The sequence below is a fragment of the Ursus maritimus genome, unplaced genomic scaffold (genome assembly GCF_017311325.1).
Source record: "Ursus maritimus isolate PB19 unplaced genomic scaffold, ASM1731132v1 scaffold_12, whole genome shotgun sequence".
Classification (NCBI taxonomy): Eukaryota; Metazoa; Chordata; class Mammalia; order Carnivora; family Ursidae; genus Ursus; species Ursus maritimus.
In genome coordinates, this window is record NW_024423564.1 from 47,436,160 (window position 1) to 47,458,272 (window position 22,113).

Sequence of the window (22,113 nt, forward strand, 5' to 3'; positions counted from 1 at the left end):
AATTCCCTTTACCATAGCAACAAAAAACTAAGTAGTAAATGTAATAAAAGATGTATAGGAGTTCTACCCTGAATTAAAAAGCAACAACAAACAAAATTTTTAGCAAATTTTAAGAAGATCCAGCCTAACAGACAACGCATGTCATTCATTGATTGGAAATATGAAATATTATATGGAAATGTAAAAGACAGAATATCCAAAGATATATTGAAAAAGTACAAAGGTAGAGATCTTCTAGTACCTGACTTCAAGACTTAACTATAAACCAGTCAGTGTGGTGCTGGCATAAGGGTTGATAAATAAATCAGTGAAATAGAATAAGGAGCTCACAAACAAATCCTCACTTTCAACAAAGGTATCAAATCCAGTGGAGAAAGGAAAACTTTTTCAGCAAATGGTTAACCAAATATATATGGCAAAAAATAACCTTTACCTCCTACCTTATACCATAAACACAAATTAATTTGAGATGTATTGTAGACCTAATCATTAAAACTAAAAGGATAAAAATTTCAAAAGGGGAAAATATTTCAAAGAGAATATAAGAGAATATATTTTTAACCAATAGGTGGGTAGAAGTTCCTTAGACCAATAACAAAAAATTAATGATCACAAAAGAAAATTTAATAAATTAGACTTTATTATCACTAAACATCTCTGCTCATTGAAAGACATCATTAAGAAAATAAATAGGCAAATCAAAGACTAGGAGAAAATATTTCTAAAACCATATCTAACAATAAGTGGTATCCAAGATATAGAAAGAACTTCTACAACTCAATAATAGAATGGCAAACAATCCATTTAAAAATTTTGGTAAATAATTGAACAAACACTTTGCAAAAGATATACAAATGCCCAGTAATTCCCATTTTCAATATTTACTCAAGATAGATGTTGAAAAAACATGTCTATGAAAATATCTGTACTAGAATATTTATAGAAACTTTATTCATTATACCCCAAAATTGAAATGATCCAAATGTCCTTCACTAGGAAAATGGATAAACAAACTGGTATGGAGAGCTCCTGGGTGGCTCAATTGGTTAAGCATCTGGCTTTGGCTCAGGTCATGATCCCAGGGTCCTGGGATTGAGTTCCGCATTGGCTCCCTGCTCAGCGGGGGCCTGCTTCTCCCTCTTTTCCCCACTTGTGCTCTTTTTCTATCTCTGTCTCTCTCTCAAACAAATAAATAAATAAATAAATAAAATCTTTTTAAAAATCTGTGGTACATTCAACAACAGAATATTAGTCATAAAAAGGAACAAAGTAATGATATCAGCAATGATATGAATGAATCTCCAAACAACATATAATTTCATGGATTAAAAGTTTCAATATTATAAAAATATCAATTGTCTCCAAATTATTCATAGGTTTACTGAAATCTCAATCAAAATCACACTAGGTTTTATTTTTGTGGAAATGTCAAGTTATTCTAAAATACAATGAAAGTGCAAAGATTAAATAATAGCCAAGACAATCTTTTTTTTATTTTTTTTCCCCAGAGAGAGAGAGAGAGACAGCAACAGAGGGAGAGAATCTTAAGCAGTCTCTATGCTCAGTGCCGAACCCCAGGCAGGGCTCAATCTCATGACCCTGAGATCATGACCTGAGCCAAAATCAAGAGTCAGATGCTTAACTGACTGAATCACTCAGGTGCTCTTAGCCAAGACAATCTTAGGACAAAGCTTGAGGTCTGACACCAACTGAGGTTTAATGAAGGCTACAGTAATAAACTGAGTACTCTTGTATCTTGGACAAACTAACAGACCCATGGAATAGAATCCAAAAACTGATTGATATATACATGCTTATAGAGATGACACTGGCACCACGGAGAAAGAATGTTTTTAAATAAATAGTGATAGGCCATTTGTATAGAAAACAATGCAGCTTGAACTCATCCTCAAATCTTACACAAAAATTCATTCAGAATGTACTGTTGATATAAAGCAAACTTAAAAATGTGAAGTTCTAGCAATGGGATATTTTAGGAATATCTTTATGTCTTTAAGATAAGCAAACATTTCTTAAATAGAATGCAGAACCCTACCAACAAAGGAAAAGCCAGATAGATTAGATGGCATTAAAATTAAGGCCTTTTGTTCTTCAAATAACACCCCTGAGAGGGAGAAAGCAAACTGTGGGGGGGGGGGGGACCAACTTGTGGCGCATATATCTGAAAACAACTTGGACCCAGAACTAAAACAAGAACAAAATAAAAATAAAGATATTCTTACAAATATTTAAGTAAAACGGGCAAGAAGCCAGATAGAAAACTGAAAAGGATTACACATGCAACAGCACAGCTAAAATGAAAGTGATCAGTAACACCAAGTGTTGGCAAGAATGTGAGGAAACAGGAATTTACATACACTCACATACATTGCTTGTGGAAATGTAAATTGGTATAACCACTTGGGAAAACTGTTTGATAAGATCAGCAGGTGAAAGTGTGCATACCTAATAACCTAGCAATTCCTTTCCTTGGTATATCCCTAACAGAAATTCATTCATATTTGCAGCCAAATCATGCACAAGAATATTCACAGAAGCTTTATTCTTAATAGCCCCAAGCTTGAAACAGCCAAAATGTCCACCTATATTAAATTTAAAAAAATAAATTTTATGTTCTCATGGAATGTAATATTATTTAGCAATGTTAATGAACAAACTGTTCCTATATGCAAAACATGTATGCATCTAACGTGCATAATATTGAGCAAAATAAGCCCAACACAAAAGAATATCTATTCTATGATTCTGTTTATATATATTTCAAAAATAGAAGAATAAAAAAAGATAATCAGGGGCGCTGGGTAGCGCAGTCGTTAGGCGTCTGCCTTCGGCTCAGGGCGTGATCCCGGTGTTCCGGGATCGAGTCCCACATCGGGCTCCTCTGCTGGGAGCCTGCTTCTTCCTCTCCCACTCCCCCTGCTTGTGTTCCCTCTCTCGCTGGCTGTCTCTCTGTCACATAAATAAATAAAAATCTTTAAAAAAAAAAAAAAGATAATCAATGGTGATTATATATTGATTACCTTAGGGTTAAGGACTGAGTATAAGGAAACTTGGTAGTGTTTGATAATTAAATCTATGGAATAGAAAAATGTGTATGTATTATTATATGAACAATTTATAGGCTAACAGCTCGCTGATGCTTTTATTCACTCTACCCATTCCCCCATCACCTGTCTTACCACTTCTTTTTCAGTGCAGATGACATTGCCTCTTATTTTGTAGAGATGACTTAAAATATTGAGAATAATCCTCTTTAGCTTCTTTCCCCCACATGTAAGAGCACCCATATACGTACAAATATCAGTTTCCCTATTCAAACTAATCATACCACTTATGTTCTCTATCTGATATTCTTTATATTCACCAGGATATGAAATTTGCACCAATCATTCTTTCCTCTTCTTAACATGCATCACGTTACATCCTATATGGCTCATGGTGATCCCATTTTAATAAGAAAATGAAAAACTCTGAAACGTTCTTGACTCTCTAACCTCATCTGGTTGTTAATTTCTTTTTCTCATGCGATTCTTCGATACTAACTACTTCCAAAGAATAATTTAAATTTGTGGTTTCTTTCCCTTTATGTCTACACAATTTACTATGGTTGTGTAAAATATTATCCAAAACTTAGTGGCCTAAAACATCTACAGTATTTCATCTACAATTTGAGAAGGGCTCAGTGGGGATAGCTCATCTCTGTTTCTAATGTATCAGCTGGAACGGCTCAAAGCCTACGGGCTGAAATCATTGAAAAGATTGCTTACTCAAGCAGTTGATGCTGGTGTTAGCATGTGACGTTAGGTGGGTCTGTTGGCCAGAATACCTATATGTGGAATCTCCATGTGACCTATGCTTCCTTACAACATGGTTGGTAGGTTTTAAGAATCAGGGATGAGAGAGATAAAGAGAAGGAGAGAAAGATTGGGGGCGGTGTGGGGTCTTTATTTCCTTTATGATCTAAACTTGGAAGTCACACAGCATCACCTCTAGTGCATCCTGTTCACTGAAACAGTCATGAAGTCCTACTCTGGTTCAAGGGAATAGGAAATAGACTCCACTTTTCTAAACAACCACGGAACCAGCCTGAGACGCAGGAAGACGCATCTGGATCTCTACAAATGAACATCTCCAGCGCTGAGTATTGAGGTACGAAGCGGGGAATACATGAAACTGTGCACAGATATCGGAGAGATAAACGGAGAGGGGAGGGAGCCGCGTTGGGCGCCCGAGACGGCCCAGCCACCTGCACGGGGAGGCGGGCGGGGCTCGTGGGCGGCACCGCAGGCAAGCGAACTGAGGTGTGAGCCGGTGCGCGCGCCACCAGGCATCTCGCCCGGAGCCGGGGAGTCCCGGTCGCTCACTGGATCCCAGACTGGTTAGGAGCTTCCCGGAGGCGCGCGCGCGCTCCCGGGGCGGCCTGGCGGCTGGCAGCTCAGCGGCATTAGAAACACAAAGGACAGAGGCATTCCCCAGCCCTGGAGAGTGAGGGCTGGGACGCCGGGTGTGGGGCGCACATCCCAGGACGCTGCAGGGTTGAGCAGCACCAACAGAGACAGAGTTAAAGTGGCCAGAACATTAGTAGAGAACGGGCCGCGATCCCTCTTTGGCGCGGCAGGCCCCTCCCCCAGAACACAGAAGGCAGGCTGAAAAATCAAGAAGCCCACAACCCGGGCGCCTGGGTGGCGCAGTCATTGAGCGCCTGCCTTCGGCTTAGGGCGTGATCCCGGCGTTCCGGAAAGGAGTCCCTCATCGGGCTCCTCCGCTGGGAGCCTGCTTCTTCCTCTCCCACTCCCCTGCTTCTGTTCCCTCTCTCGCTGGTTGGCTGCCACATAAATAAATAAATAAAATCTTTAAAGAAGAAGCCCACATCCCTAAGATCCCTATAAAACAAGGGGCACGGCCTGGGACCCAGTCAATAATTTGGGCTCTGGAAACCCCGCAACCTCTCTTCATCAGAATGACAAGAAGGAGAAGCCCCCCCCAGCAAAGAAAAGACAGTGATTCTGTGGCCTCTGCCACAGAAATAATGGATATGGATGTAACCAAATTATCAGAAATGGAATTCAGAGTAACGATGGTCAAAATGATGAGTAGAATTGAAAAAACTATTAACGAAAAGGTTACTGAGAATATAGAATCCCTAAGGACAGAAATGAGAGCGAATCTGACAGAAATTAAAAATTCTATGAGCCAAATGCAGGCAAAACTAGAGGCTCTGACGGCCAGGGTCGCAGAAGCAGAGGAACGGGTTAGTGAATTGGAGGATGGGTTAATAGAGGAAAAAATGAAAATAGAAGATGGTCTTAAAAAAATCCACGCCCACGAATGTAGGTTACGGGAGATTACTGACTCAATGAAACGATCCAATGTTAGAATCATCGGCATCCCCGAGGGGGTGGAGAAAAACAGAGGTCTAGAAGAGATATTTGAACAAATTGTAGCTGAAAACTTCCCTAATCTAGCAAGGGAAACAAACATTCGTGTCCAAGAGGCAGAGAGGACCCCTCCCAAGCTCAACCACGACAAACCTACGCCACGTCACGTCATAGTGCAATTCGCAAATATTAGATGCAAGGATACAGTATTGAAAGCGGCCAGGGCAAAGAAATTTCTCACGTACCAAGGCAAAAGCATCAGAATTACGTCAGACCTGTCTACACAGACCTGGAATGAGAGAAAGGGTTGGGGGAGCATATTTAAAGCTCTTTCAGAGAAAAACATGCAGCCAAGGATCCTTTATCCAGCAAGGCTGTCATTCAGAATTGATGGAGAAATAAAGACATTTCAGAATCGCCAGTCACTAACCAATTTTGTAACCACGAAACCAGCCCTACAGGAGATATTACGGGGGGTTCTATAAAAGTAAAAAGGCCCCAAGAGTGATACAGAACAGAAAGTCACAGCCAATACAAACAAAGACTTTACTGGCAACATGGCAACATTAAAATCATATCTCTCAGTAATCAGTCTTAATGTAAATGGTTTGAACCATCCCATAAAACGCCACAGGGTTGCAGATTGGATAAAAAGAAATGACCCATCCATTTGCTGTCTACAAGAGACTCATTTCGAACCCAAAGATGCATTCAGACTGAGAGTAAGGGGATGGAGTACCATCTTTCACGCAAATGGACCTCAAAAGAAAGCTGGGGTAGCAATTCTCATATCAGATAAATTGGATTTTAAACTACAGACTATAGTTAGAGATGCAGAAGGGCACTATATTATTCTTAAGGGAAGTATTCAACAAGTGGATATGACAATTATAAATATATATGCCCCCAACAGGGGAGCAGCAAGATACACAAGCCAACTCTTAACCAGAATAAAGAGACATATAAATAAAAATACATTAATAGTAGGGGACCTCAACACTCCACTCTCAGAAATAGACAGAACACCCTGGCAAAAACTAAGCAAAGAATCAAAGGCTTTGAATGCCATACTCGACGAGTTGGACCTCATAGATATATATAGAACACTACACCCCAGAACCAAAGAATACTCATTCTATTCTAATGCCCATGGAACATTCTCAAGAATAGACCATGTTCTGGGACACAAAACAGGTCTCAACCGATACCAAAAGATTGAAATTATCCCCTGCATATTCTCAGACCACAACGCTCTGAAATTGGAACTCAACCACAAGGAAAAATTTGGAAGAAACTCAAACACTTGGAGACTAAGAACCATCCTGCTCAGGAATGACTCGATAAACCAGGAAATCAAAAATCAAATTAAACAATTTATGGAGACCAATGAGAATGAAAATACAACAGTCCAAAACCTATGGGATACTGCAAAGGCAGTCCTAAGGGGGAAATACATAGCCATCCAAGCCTCACTCAAAAGAATAGAAAAATCTAAAATGCAGTTTTTATATTCTCACCTCAAGAAGCTGGAACAGCAACAGAGGGACAGGCCTAATCCACGCACGAGGAAGCAGTTGACCAAAATTAGAGCTGAAATCAATCAAGCAGAAACCAGAAGTACAGTAGAGCAGATCAACAGGACTAGAAGCTGGTTCTTTGAGAGAATCAATAAAATTGACAGACCACTGGCAAGACTTATCCAAAAGAAAAGAGAAAGGACCCAGATTATTAAAATTATGAATGAAAAAGGAGAGGTCACGACGAACACCATTGAAATTGGAAGGATTATTAGAAATTTTTATCAACAGCTATATGCCAATAAACTAAGCAATCTGGAAGAGATGGAATCCTTCCTGGAAACCTATAAACTACCAAGATTGAAACCGGAAGAAATTGATTCCTTAAACAGGCCAATTAATTATGAAGAAATTGAGTCAGTGATAAACAACCTTCCAAATAACAAAACTCCAGGCCCGGACGGTTTTCCTGGGGAATTCTACCAAACATTCAAAGAAGAAATAATACCTATTCTCCTAAAGCTATTTCAAAAAATAGAAACAGAAGGAAAGCTACCAAACTCATTCTATGAGGCCAATATTACCTTGATCCCCAAACCAGGCAAAGACCCCCTCAAAAAGGAGAATTACAGACCGATTTCCCTAATGAATATGGACGCCAAAATCCTCAACAAGATACTTGCTAATAGAATCCAACAGTACATTAAAAGGATTATCCATCACGATCAAGTGGGATTCATACCTGGGATGCAAGCGTGGTTCAATATTCGCAAATCAATCAGCGTGATACATCATATCAACAAGAAAAGACTCAGGAACCATATGATCCTCTCAATCGATGCCGAAAAAGCATTTGACAAAATACAGCATCCTTTCCTGATTAAAACCCTTCAGAGTGTAGGAATAGAAGGTACATTTCTCAATCTCATAAAAGCCATCTATGAAAAGCCTACTGCAAATATTATTCTCAATGGGGAAAAGCTGGAAGCCTTTCCCTTAAGATCAGGAACTCGACAAGGATGCCCACTCTCGCCACTATTATTCAACATAGTACTAGAAGTCCTTGCAACAGCAATCAGACGACAAAAAGGGATCAAAGGTATTCAAATTGGCAAAGAAGAAGTCAAAATGTCTCTCTTTGCAGATGACATGATACTCTATATGGAAAACCCAAAAGAAGCCACTCCCAAACTATTAGAAGTTATAGAGCAATTCAGTAACGTGGCGGGATACAAAATCAATGCTCAGAAATCAGTTGCATTTCTATACACGAATAACGAGACCGAAGAAAGAGAAATTAGGGAATCCATCCCATTTACAATAGCACCAAAAACCATACGTTACCTTGGAATTAACTTAACCAGAGACGTAAAGGACCTATATTCTAGAAACTATAAATCACTCTTGAAAGACATTGAGGAAGACATAAAAAGATGGAAAGATATTCCATGCTCATGGATTGGAAGAATTAACATAGTTAAAATGTCCATGCTACCCAGAGCAATCTACACTTTCAATGCTATCCCGATCAAAATACCGAGGACATTTTTCAAAGAACTGGAACAAATAGTCCTTAAATTTGTATGGAAACAGAAAAGGCCCCGAATCTCCAAGGAACTGTTGAAAAGGAAAAACAAAGCTGGGGGCATCACAATGCCGGATTTCGAGCTGTACTACAAAGCTGTGATCACAAAGACAGCATGGTACTGGCACAAAAACAGACACATAGACCAATGGAACAGAATAGAGAGCCCAGAAATGGACCCTCGGCTCTTTGGGCAACTAATATTTGATAAAGCAGGAAAAAACATCCGGTGGGAAAAAGACAGTCTCTTCAATAAATGGTGCTGGGAAAATTGGACAGCTACATGCAAAAGAATGAAACTTGACCACTCTCTCACACCATACACAAAAATAAACTCCAAATGGATGAAAGACCTCGATGTGAGACAGGAATCCATCAAAATTCTAGAGGAGAACATAGGCAGCAACCTCTACGACATCGGCCAAAGCAACCTTTTTCATGACACATCCCCAAAGGCAAGAGAAACAAAAGATAAAATGAATTTATGGGACTTCATCAAGATTAAAAGTTTCTGCACAGCCAAGGAAACAGTCAGAAAAACTAAGAGGCAGCCCACGGAATGGGAGAATATATTTGCAAATGACACTACAGATAAAGGACTGGTATCCAAGATCTACAAAGAACTTCTCAAACTCAATACACGAGAAACAAATAAACAAATCAAAAAATGGGCAGAAGATATGAACAGACACTTTTCCAATGAAGACATACAAATGGCTAACAGACACATGAAAAAATGTTCAAAATCATTAGCCATCAAGGAAATTCAAATCAAAACCACACTGAGATACCACCTTACGCCAGTTAGAATGGCAAAAATAGACAAGGCAAGAAACAACAATTGTTGGAGAGGATGTGGAGAAAGGGGATCCCTCCTACATTGTTGGTGGGAATGCAAGTTGGTACAGCCACTCTGGAAAACAGTGTGGAGGTCCCTTAAAAAGTTAAAAATTGAGCTACCCTATGATCCAGCCATTGCACTACTGGGTATTTACCCCAAAGATACAGACGTAGTGAAGAGAAGGGCCATATGCACCCCAATGTTCATAGCAGCAATGTCCACAATAGCTAAATCGTGGAAGGAGCCGAGATGCCCTTCAACAGATGACTGGATTAAGAAGTTGTGGTCCATATATAAAATGGAATATTACTCAGCTATCAGAAAGAACGAGTTCTCAACATTTGCTACAACATGGACGGCACTGGAGGAGATAATGCTAAGTGAAATAAGTCAAGCAGAGAAAGACAACTATCATATGATTTCTCTCATCTATGGAACATAAGAACTAGGATGATCGGTAGGGGAGGAAAGGGATAAAGGTGGGGGGGTAATCAGAAGGGGGAATGAAACATGAGAGACTATGGACTATGAGAAACAAACTGAGAACTTCAGAGGGGAGGGGGGTGGGGGAATGGGATAGACCGGTGATGGGTAGTAAGGAGGGCACGTATTGCATGGTGCACTGGGTGTTATACACAACTAATGAATCATCGAGCCTTACATCGGAAACCGGGGATGTACTGTATGGTGACTAACATAATATAATAAAAAATCATTAAAAAAAAAAAAAAAAGGAAATAGACTCCACTTTTGATGGGGTATAGCAAGATTCTGGAAGATTTGGGATCAGAAATATGCCTGTGCCCAATTTTGGAAAAAAACGTCTACCAGAATGTTTCATTCATACTTCAACCTTCTACAGTCTGATTACAGTACCTATTATTGCAATAAAACTCCTCTGCAAATATCACAAGCAACCCAGTAATTATCCAGTCATATGGTATTTCTTCTCTCCTAATTTTACTTTACTTGCCCGCAACATTAGCAGGGCTGACCACTTCCTTCTTCTTGACAGACTGCCACCTTGGTTTCCTTGGTGTCACTATCTCCCGATCTCCTTGGTACTATACTGATGTGCCTTCTCAGTCTCCATTTTAAGTCCTTTTTCCTCTGCCTGTCTTTTGTTTTGATGTTTCCCAAAGTTCAACTCTTAGCTCTCTTCTCTATCTAATCGCTATAAGCAGTTATTTATGGTCTTGTAACTTCATTTCCCTAGTATATGTCCTGAACTCCAAGCTGAAACCAGTGTAACCAATTGTGTGATAGACCTCTGTGCTTTTATGTCCTACAGGCAACATGAACTCTACTTCTTCAAAACCAGCCCTACCTTGTGCATCTAGTTCTACCCTTCCCCCTTTCACCTCCCATACTTTCTCTTGCATTTGCTATCCTGACCATCTTTTCGGAGGCTGAGTGTCATTCTTAGTTCTTCCCTTTTTCATGTGGCAACCCTATGTTAGTAATGGTGCTCCATTATTTCCAGATCCTTATAATCTCATACAGATTCTTTTCTTTCCATTGTTTCTGTAGTTGACTTGGTTCAAGCCTTTATTATTTTCTTATGGACTATTGAAAAGGTCTTGTAACTGCTTTCTCTCCAACTCACCCTCCATACTGTAAGCAAAATGATTTCTTAAAATGCAAAGTGATCACAGTACTCTTCTGGGTAAAATTCTTCAGTGGCTTTCTATTGTCTACCGCAGTATGAAATCTAAAGTCCTACATGGCATAACAGATTTTGCAAGCTGTGGCTCTGACTCCTCCAGTTTAAATCTGATTTTTAATCTAACCAAAGTAATAATAGTATCTACCACTTACAATGCACAATATGGAGACTGAATTCATTATTTCTTGTTAGCTTTGTAACATTCCTTTATATTGGGAACTAAGTAATATTTATAGACATGTAATATATAATTTTAAAGTATATTTCATAATTAATTACTATTTATAATCACTATGATTTTACATAAATTTACATAAACTGAGATTAAGAAAAGTGAAGTTATTAAGCCCATTGTCCCATAACTAGTTAGTGACATAGCTGGGTATAATTCAAATACAAGTCAGCCTACAGCTAGAGGCCAGGATTCTATGTTCCACATAGTGGCCAAAACTAACTACTTGAAACGCTCTGAATGTGTTATGTTTTTAATTCAGGTATTATTTACATTGGGTTACTGTCTCCTTGCATTCATATAAATAAGGGAGAGCTGAATTGCATTTCTTTTTAGTGTGCATAACTTGTATGCAAAGGAAATTTAATTGTCACTCAACAATTTATCAAATTTTAAGCAGTAGATCTAAATCCTAGAATGAGTGAGAAGTGAATTAGAAGGTCTTTGCATTTTCATGATAATTAATGCTGGATACTTTGAATATAAATTTGGATTTCTCTTGACAATTAGTTGATGGTTTTTCAAACTTTACAATGAAATAAACAGTACCTGATGCATTGTTAAGATTTTTTTTCTTAAACAGATAAATTAAGGTGTGAAAGTTTTCAAGATGATAATTACAAAGTCATGACATTTATTTATTTTGTTCCTGTGGAGACAGACTCATTGCAAGCTTCTTACATAGAAACAGAAAAAGAATGTATTTTCTATTAAAACTTGAAGGTGTTGGAGTGATTTCAAAATACGCACATAGCTAGGAGGTATGTATTTATGCTGTTTGGAGGTTGCTGTATGTCATTTTAACAGGGAGACCAGATATAAGTAGATACAATAAGAAATCACTATAAATTTTCCTCTGACGATTCCTATAATTGCAGCAGTGGTTCAAAGGCCTATGCTTAATTTAGAGATGTGCACGTACCTGCACGGGAAATATTGAATTATATAAATGTTCATTTCCTAACTGTTTGTCCTATTTAGTACATACTAAAGCAGCTTCCCCATGTTTTGTTCTTGATGAGATAAATGAATCCATAATCAGCCTTTGCACAGTGAAAATGAGCAGTAAGAAAAAATTCCCATTAAACTTTGTTCTGAATTATGTTTTGTTTTTCTAGCTCAGCATTGGATACCTCCTTGTGTTTGATAACCTCATATGTATCTACCATTACCACTAACATTTCTTTCTCTAGCCTCAGTGGCAAAGGTATGTGTACTTCATGTTCAGATGATACTTTAGCCCATTTTTAAAGAGATAAGTAGATCATTTTCATTGTGAAAACGGATAAGTGAATTAACCTCACTGACCTTTAATTCGCTTCTTAACACAGAATAATAAAAGCAACTTCATGGGTTTGGTAAGTATCAAAAGAGATACCACTTTTGATGTATAAACTGACAAGTTCTGAATATTCATTATCTGTAACCTATGAATTATTCTTCCCAGAAGTCCCATCCTAGAAAGCCTCTTGTTAAAGGACTATTTTCTATGCTGAAAGAACTATTTTCAATATTTTAAAGTATTTTAAAACTCTAAATTTGTTTAGTAGTAAGAACACATTTCTCATTATTTTTCCTTCTATAAAAAAGGTATAACAATACCCAACTTGTAGGGTTCTTGTAGGAATTCAGTGAGAAAATTACACTAAAATCCATAAGAAGAGCACAGAGCATATAGTAAGCACTCAGTGAATATACTGTTATTACTAATATTGCATAACTAAGTCCAGAAGCAAATATTTGGAGGCAACAGGGACCAAGACAGAAAATAATCTGTTATTTTCATTACATAAGGCTAGTTGGTTTTCTCTAGTGAACATGCCCCAAGATATTGGATATGCACACAGGCTGAAGATTGTGTAAAGAAACATTTCCTCTTCTCCTTTTACTTATTCACTCCATAAACACATTTTGTAAATTTCCCAAACACGATATTTCCCAGTGAGCCTGAATTTGTAAAAAAATTTAAAAATGGATTTCTTAATTGGAAAAAAGATATACATCAACTATGAGACCCAACAAAGACAAAGAATTGTGAGGATTATTTATTTATACGCTTAAGTACTTTTTCTTATGTGCTACACATTGTTCCAAGTACTTTAACAATATTAACTAATTTAGTGATTATGATATGTGATTATGGGAGCCTCTATTACTATTTCTACTTACATACAGCAAAATCAGGCACATAAAGATTAAACAAATTTTTCAAGGTCACACTTTTAACAACTGAAGCTGATTGGAACACAAGTGGTCTAGGTTCACAGCCTTTGTTGTTTACTACATAGGCTTTTTCTAAAAACTTTCGTTTGCCCTCTCTACAACAGTACTGGACCATGGACTCAATCTTCACGTGAGAATAATAACTTTATCTTATCATTACTTGGCCAGGCAAGTGTGGTTAGTCAAGAGCACTCAGGTCTCAGATTAAAACTTCGGTGTTACTTTCTTTGCTGTGTGAACTCTAACTACTTCCACTGTTTTCCATAATGTATTATTTGTGTATGTGTGTGTGTGTGTGGACGATCTGTGGTTAAGTGGAAAATGCTAGTCTAAACAAACTTAAATCGATTTTTAATCAAAGGACTCCTCAACAATTTTGATATTTCATATATATATTGGAATTATTCACGGAATTAAGGAATAAGAAAAAATATTTCACAAACTCATTTTGATTGGAATTCTTTATACAGAAAATCTAAAAATCTCACACACATAATGCTTTGAAAAAAAATTTTTGGAAATGCTTTGTTACTTTGTGAGACATAGTTTTTTATTTTATGAAGAAAAGTTAATTTTTTTATGATTTAAACTATGCAAAAATCCTATAATTTTGAAAAAGAAAAAAAAGCTTGTATTTACATTACTTTGATTCATTACTATGATTTGATGTAAAATCTGTTAAAATATATAGAAAATTTCTTCCTTAGGAACCTGGAAGATAAGTTAGAACACCAGGATGAAATTCAGACTTAAACTAATACAGTGCATCCTCTTGCAGATTTATGTCTCATTTCTTAATGACAGGAAATCTATATTACTCATCTTTGTATCCCTTGTGCCTAACAGAGTTCCTTGCACAGTACAGCTCTGGATGGAATGAAACTAACAAGGCAAACTTTTTCAAAGAAATTCCAAGTAGAAATGCCCACTGAGAGTACCATAAGATATTTTTTTCCCAGAAACACTGTAATACAAAAATATATACCTCTTATTCCAAAAAAACTTGACTATTGACCAAATACAGAAAAAAATTATTATCCTCATTGATAAGTAGAAAAGAACTTCTGAAGACATGAACAGAAGTATTCAAAACGAAGTATTTATGAAGTATTTTCAATTTGTCATTTTCTTATCTTTTCCTAGTATTATAAAATAATTCCTATTCCAAAAATTTATTTAAAAAATAGATTACTTTTCTCATAATGGTGTGATAATTTTTATACCTGAAATATCACTTGAAATGTAGGAACTTCAGTCCATAATGCTCAATGCTTTATATGTGATTTCTACAAGCAACATCAAAGATTTATTTAACAAGCTATATTTAGTATCTACCTTGTAATCATTCACTCTTTTTTCTCACCAAAGTTCAATATTTTTTATAGATCCTAAAGTTAGCAATCAACACCCTGACATACAATCGTGTTAGTGTAGACCATCAGAAACATAACTTTAGATTTTGGGGGAAAAACTGCTTAGCTATTTTGTAGGACCTAGAATAGACACAGAACATTAATTTTATTCACATAAGTTATACCATTGTGTAATTAACAGTACTGCTACTAAAAACAAAAGATCCCACAATATCCTAGTCCACTCTCCCTAAAACCATATAGATCAATGTCCATTGTCTAAACATTGAGACATTTGAGGTACTCCAACAGAAAAAGTAGGTGTTAAAAGTATATAGCAGTGGTTCCAAGGTGAATCAACTCAGGCTGACAGTGCTGCTTATGAAAAGTGCTGCTTATCTACACCCACAGAAAGTATAGATATAGAACTAGAACATAGGAAGAAAATACCTTCTTCCAGACTCAAATTTGAAGACTGCCTCTGTTAACATTCAGGCCCAAACACTTCTACTTTAATACCCTGTCTTCAGCATACTGAATTGTTCTGTTCTGTTTAGATATGACTGATATAAATATAACTCTTCCCCAATAGTAGAATATGGAGTTCATTGAAATATTATCTTTTGTTACATATCCTTTTCTTCTGTCTCTCTCCCCATATCTATCTCTCTATCTCTCTGCAGCTGTTTAAAGATGTTTTTCTTCACAAGTATTTTTCAACATGTAATGCTCTGACTTTAAAACAGTAAGTGATGATGACATATACCCAGACTTTAAAGATCTATCAATGACCTATGTGTTACTGACTTAATAAAGTCTATAAAAATTTCAAATGCTTGGTAGATTTTTATTCATTTTAATAGCAAATGTTAGACTTAAAATATAATTGTCTGTTCTATATTTATATCATGAATGCCTCAGGACAAAAGCAAATCTCTTCCAAATGCAACCTACTTCCTTAATAAAGATGATACTTATTTGAGATCCTTTGGTTGAGCCTTTTAAAAAATACATTCCATGAACTCATACATAGAAAGGTATTAGAAGATGTCAAAATAAAATAATAAACCTAATAATGAATATATTGTGGTTTAAATAGTAACTTCAATTATACACTTTAATTCTAGAATTATACCTATAATGAAATACACATACCAAAAAAAACATGTATACAAGTAAACTTAGACAAAGATTGAGATAATTTATTGTCAGCAGACATGCAGTTTAAAAAATACTGAAGGATGCTCTTCAGACAAAGAAAATTATCTCAGATGAAATCACAGAAAGGAATAAAGAGCACCAGAAATGATAAACAATGGGAAACACTACTGGGAATTAGAGTATATTAGTCAGGATCTAGCCAGGAGATAGAAACCAAACCAGTTATTAGAACCGAGAAAGTTTAATGCAAAAATTTGTTCACTAGACAAAAATAGCTAACTATTAAAAGAAGTAAAATAGGTCCATAAGTAGAATGTGCAAACAAAACAAACAAAAACAGCTGTTATTTCTAGGCTGAAGGAGAATGAAAACTAAAAGAACTGAGGACTTAAGAGTCTCTCCCTAGTACTCCCTGCTTCTGCCCAAAGCTGAAATTCAGGCTTTTTAAAAGAGCCCGTGGTTCCCATAGGAAAATGGCACATTACAGTGATGAAGAAAGTTTCCAGAGGGCACAGGCCAGAACTGCTCTTCACAAATGATCAACATGGCTGTAAAACATGAGCAGGCTGGAGCTGTTCTATGGAACTTAGATCTTTATGATGGAAAAAGTTGCTTGAGAAGGTAACCATAGTGCTATGCAAGCAGCCCACTGGGGCTTCTCAGGAGCAGCCATTGGGTAGGGAGGAATGGATCCAGACAGGGCTACTAAAAAAACACAATGGGAGCTCTGGGAAATAACGACTGGGTGGGGAGAGCAAGGCTTGAAGGTGTGGTTGAAATTGGTCTGTGAGGTCTATAGGGCATCCATGACAAATATAATCATGGAATACCTGACCCAGAAGGAAAGTGTCTTCTTGCTGCATTGCCTTCCTTTCTCACTAGGGTCCTCTATTGACAAAGTCTAACTAACATTGATCCAGACGGCAAGGAGAATTGTTTAGAGGGCAGCCAGAGTATCACAAAGCAGGCAAAAAGGGTATATTTGAGGCCAACAACAATAACTTGATAATTGGGTCACTGATAATGTGTCTTATATGGTTTAATAATACTGCAGTACATGTTAATAATAGCATAAAATTGGGAGTGAGGTGAAAGAGTTATTTTTCTAAGATCTTTGGCATACCTTAAAAAATGGAAAACATACTAATTTGAGGTAGAATGTATCAAGTCAAGGATATTTATCCGAATCTCTAAGGGACTGTTAAAATCAAAGACAAATAGAGGCTGGCTTTGAAAATCCCCTAAGCAGACAAAACCAGTTTAGTTATACAAACAAACCTTAGTTTAGCTTATTTTTCAAGACTAACTTGACCTGGGTCATTTCTTGCTTATGTCCTTGAAAATTTTAAACAAAACTTAAAACTGTTTCCCAAAATTGATATGAGGTAACCACTAACCAATTCCTTACCATTTAAGAAAATTTTGATATAATAATCAATCACTGTGAAGAATAAATAGTCACTGCCTCCCTACTGTAAGTTGTATTATAACAAAGCTTTATAATATGCTTTATACTCCTGAGCCTTATTCTGTGTTTTGGTATGAGTGCTCCTGGTTTGCAAACTGCCTTTTTGGTGGGGGCATAATAAACTTTTATGAATTACTGCTTTGGTGATTCATTGGTTTTACTTCTACTATTTCTGAACTTTTGATAGAACTTACTAAAAGGATAACAAAAGACAGTATGACTGATAAGTTCAATAAGGGAACAAATAGAATAATGAAACATGATTGATCCTACAAATATTAGAAAATGAATAGGAAAAAAAGAGATCAGACAAGCAAAAAAATAATATGGTAAATCAAAACCCAAATAAATTATTATCTATGTATGTATGGGTACAAGCTAAATACCCAGTTAAAAAAAAAAAAAGATTTTAGAACTGGAATAAAAAATATAAAGACAGACCAAGACTGAAAGTAAAATGAAGAAAAAAGAGATACCATAAAAATTGTGAGTAAAAGAAAGCCAGGGAAACTATAAAATAGAAAACTTGAACTTGGAGGCATGAAGTATTATTAGGGCCAAATGGAATTTTTTACAATGACAAAAGGGTTAATTCAACAGAAACATAACATTCCATAATTTATATTATAATGCAATTAATAACATCCAAAATACCAGTAGCAAAATCTCTCAGAATTATAGGAGACATAGGAAAACATATAATTATAGCTGATGATTTTATCATACCTCTGCCACTAACTGAAAGAAAAAAACAGACCAAAATTCAGTAAAGAATAGGAGATTTAGATATCTTGATTAACAAAATGTCCTAATTTACATGCTTAAAGTGCAGCATCAACAAACACATGGAACATTTACTAAAATTGACCAATTATTGTTCCATAAAGCAAGTCTAATCATAATTCAGAGCAATTGCTGACCATAGAGAACTTAAGCAAGTACTCAATAATAAAAAGATAACTAGAAAATCCCCAAATACTTTGAAGTTAAGCTCATACTTGTAAATAACCTACGGGTTATTTCAAAATGAATATTAGAATGCATTTTGAATAAATTATATTAAAATGCTACTTACCAAAACACATGAGGACCAGCTAAAGGGATATGTTTATATATAAATCCATAAATTAGAAAATAAGAAAAGGTGAAAATTAATGATTATAATCATCTATCTCAAAAAGCTACAAAAAAGAACAGCAGCAAATTATCCCAAAATATGGGGAAAGGGAAATAATGACAATGTGAGAAAAATTTAATGAATTAAAAGCAGACATACAATAAAGGAGGTAAAAAAACATACAAGTTGATTCTTTTTAAAAGCAAATAGGGATGCCTGGGTGGCTCAGTCAATTAAGTGTCTGCCTTGGGCTCAGGTCATGATCCCAGGGTTCTGGGATTGAGTCCTGCATTGGGCTCCTGGCTCCTTGCTCCTTGCTCAGCGGGGTGCCTGTTTCTCCCTCTGCCTGCTGCTCCCCCTGTTTGTGCTCTCTCTTCCTCTCTCTCCCTCTCTCACAAATAAATAAAATCTTAAAAAAAAAAAAGCAAATAATATTATTCATCTTTTAGCAAGACTGACCAAGAAAAAAGGAGAGAATGAATGAAAAACCAATTTCAGGAATAAAAAGGAGGATATAATCACATATTCTACAGATATTATAAAGTTTACATGAGGATAGTATGAAAACTTTATGACAACAGAATTGAAATTGAAATAAAATGGAAGTTTCTTGCAAAATAATTTAATAAAATTGAAATGAGAAATTCAATTCATCAAAGAAATTCAATTCATCAAAGAAATTCAATCCATAACTAAAACCTTCCCACAAAGAAAACTCCCAGAAAAGACCCAGATTGCTTCAACAGTTAATGAAACCAATTCTTTCATTTATGATGTAACAACAATCTTACATAAGCTCTTTCAGAGGGTAGAAAAAGAGGTAAAACTTCCCAAGTTTTTTTATGAGATCAGTATTATGTTGATAAAATTCAAAACCCATTCATAATAAATATTGTTAGCGAACTAAGAATACATGGGGATGTCCTTAACCTAATGATCTGCAAACAAACAAAACAAAACAAAACAAAAAAACTTTGGCAAAAATTGTCAAAAGTTTCTTGTGTATAGAAACAAGGATGTTTGCTATCACCATTTATTCAACATTGAACTGCAAAACAAGCCATTCCAATATGGTAAGAAACAAATAAGGAGTACAAATTTTGGAAAGAAAGAAGTAAAACTTCCATTATTAACTGAAGCTTTGACCATGGATATAGAAAAACCAAAATAAACTACAAATACATTCTTGGAGTTAGTGAATCAGTTTAACAAAGTCATTGGATACAAGGTCAATATAAAAAAATCATTTGTATTTCTAATCCCTTTTAATAAATTAGAAAATGGAACTGAAAAAATATCTTTTAAAATGGGTTTTATATATTCTTGGAGAGAGGAAGATGGCAGCAGAGAGGAACATAGGCTTTCCTCATCTCACAAATACAACTAGATTGTATTTGTAACACCATCATCTTAAATACCTGAGAAATTGACTTGAAGACTGGCAGAACAAATCCCACAACTTAAGGCAGAGAAGAAGCCACACCGAAGAAGGTAGGAAGTACAGAGTTGTGGTTTGGGAGAGAAAAAGACTATGGCCACTACAGTGCCATGGGAGATGTGGTTGTGGAGAAGGGACAAAAACAGAGCGACACACTCGGAAGTAAACAGGGAAAATGAATCTCCATAGCAATTGCCTTGGAAAGCAAGAGGGGCTGAATTTCCTGAGTTCTGGCATCCAGGAGGCCTTAGGGCCTGGAGTTTTAAAGGTTAGTACACTTGTCTCTGGGAGAAGTCAGAGGACATTGGAGCTGCTCTTAGAGAGAAGACACAGCAAACAGCCTAGGAACATACAGCACAGAAACAGGGATCTGAAAAGACCCTGGGACACAGATGAGAGGTTAGGTGCTCATCTCAGAGCACATTCCAGAGAGATAGAATTCATGGAGAAACCTCTCCAGGAACAAAGGAATTGGTAGGCACCATTTCCCTTCCCCCACCCCCCAGCATAAGCACAGGGCCACATCTGGGCACCAGTATAGCACCAACACTTGCTACCTAACTTGCTTACATACCAAGCCCTTCACAAACACACCCCCATGTTCAGGCGGAACTGCCCCTCTCAGTCACACTTGCTGAGGCATGATGGGTCACCTTTCCCAGAAGACAGGCCCTAACCTCTGCTCACACCATGTTTCCCAATGTAGGAGTTTTGCAGAGCCTTGGTTCCAGTGACAGTGGCAACAGGTCTCATTTCACAAACAAATCAGAGCACACCTAGTTACAATGTGCCACATTCAGGCCAAGAACCAAACACTGCCGACAACAGGCAGAGAGCTTTTGCAGATGACCATCGTGAAGGATAAAGCGGCCAGGACAAAATAGCAGAGCACATGCAGCACACATTTGAGACACTCCTGAAGCACCAGGCCTTGGGGAACAGGAGACACCACACAACAGGGCACTTTGGGACCCCCTCTTCATAAGGCTATTACACTCAAGAACAGGGGTTATAGTTGACTTTCCTAACAGAGAAACAGGCACAGAGATTTAGACAAAGTGAGAAGACAGAGAAATTTATTCCAAACCAAAGAACAGGACAAGGCCACAGCCAGAGATCTATTAAGTAAAATTCCTGATAGAGAATTTAGAGTAATGATCATAAAGATACTCACTGGACTTCAGAAAACGGGAAGACACGAGTGAGACCCTTAACACAGAGAGAAAGAATAACATAGCAGAGATAAACGGCTCAATAAACAAAATGAGAAACATGTCTCTTAAGGTAGGCCTGTATTGTTATAAACTTCCTTCTTATAATCAGTTTTGCAACATTCCAAAGGTTTTGCACTGTTGTGCTTTCATTTTCATTTATTTCCATGTACTTTTTAATTTATTTTTTTTATTTCCTAGTTGACCCATTCATTTTTTTAGTAGTGTGTTATCTAACCTCCATGTATTTGTGGTCTTGCCAGATTTTTTTCTTGTGGTTGACTTCTAGTTTTGTACCTTTGTGGCCAGAAGATGCATAGTATGACTTCAGTGTTCTTGAATTTGTTGAACAGAAGGATGAAAGAAGCAGAGAGACAAATTAGTGACCTTAGACACAGAGTAATGGAAAGTAATCAAGCCAAATAAAAGAGAGCAAAAAGAGTTATGCAAAACGAGAATAAACTTAGGGAACTCAGCGACTCTATCAAAAAATAGTAACATTCATATTAGAGGAGTCCCAGAAGAAGAAGAGAGAAATGGGGCAGAAAATGTATTTGATAAAATAATAGCTAAAAACTTCCCTAATCTGGGGAAGGAAACATATTCAGATCCAGAAGGCACAGAGAATTCCCATCAAAATCAACAAAAGCTGATCCACATCAAAACATATTGTAATGGAATTGGCAAAATATAGTGGTAAATTAAAAAAAAAAAAAAAGAAAAGAAATTAAAGCAGCAAGACAAAAAAAGACAGTAAGTTACAACAGAAAACCCATAAGGCTTGCAGGAGATTTTTCAGCAGAAACATTCCAAGGCAGAAGGGAATGGCATTATATATTCAAAGGGCTGAATGGGAAAGTATAATGGGCTGAAAGTCACGAATACTCTTTATGCAGCAAGGTT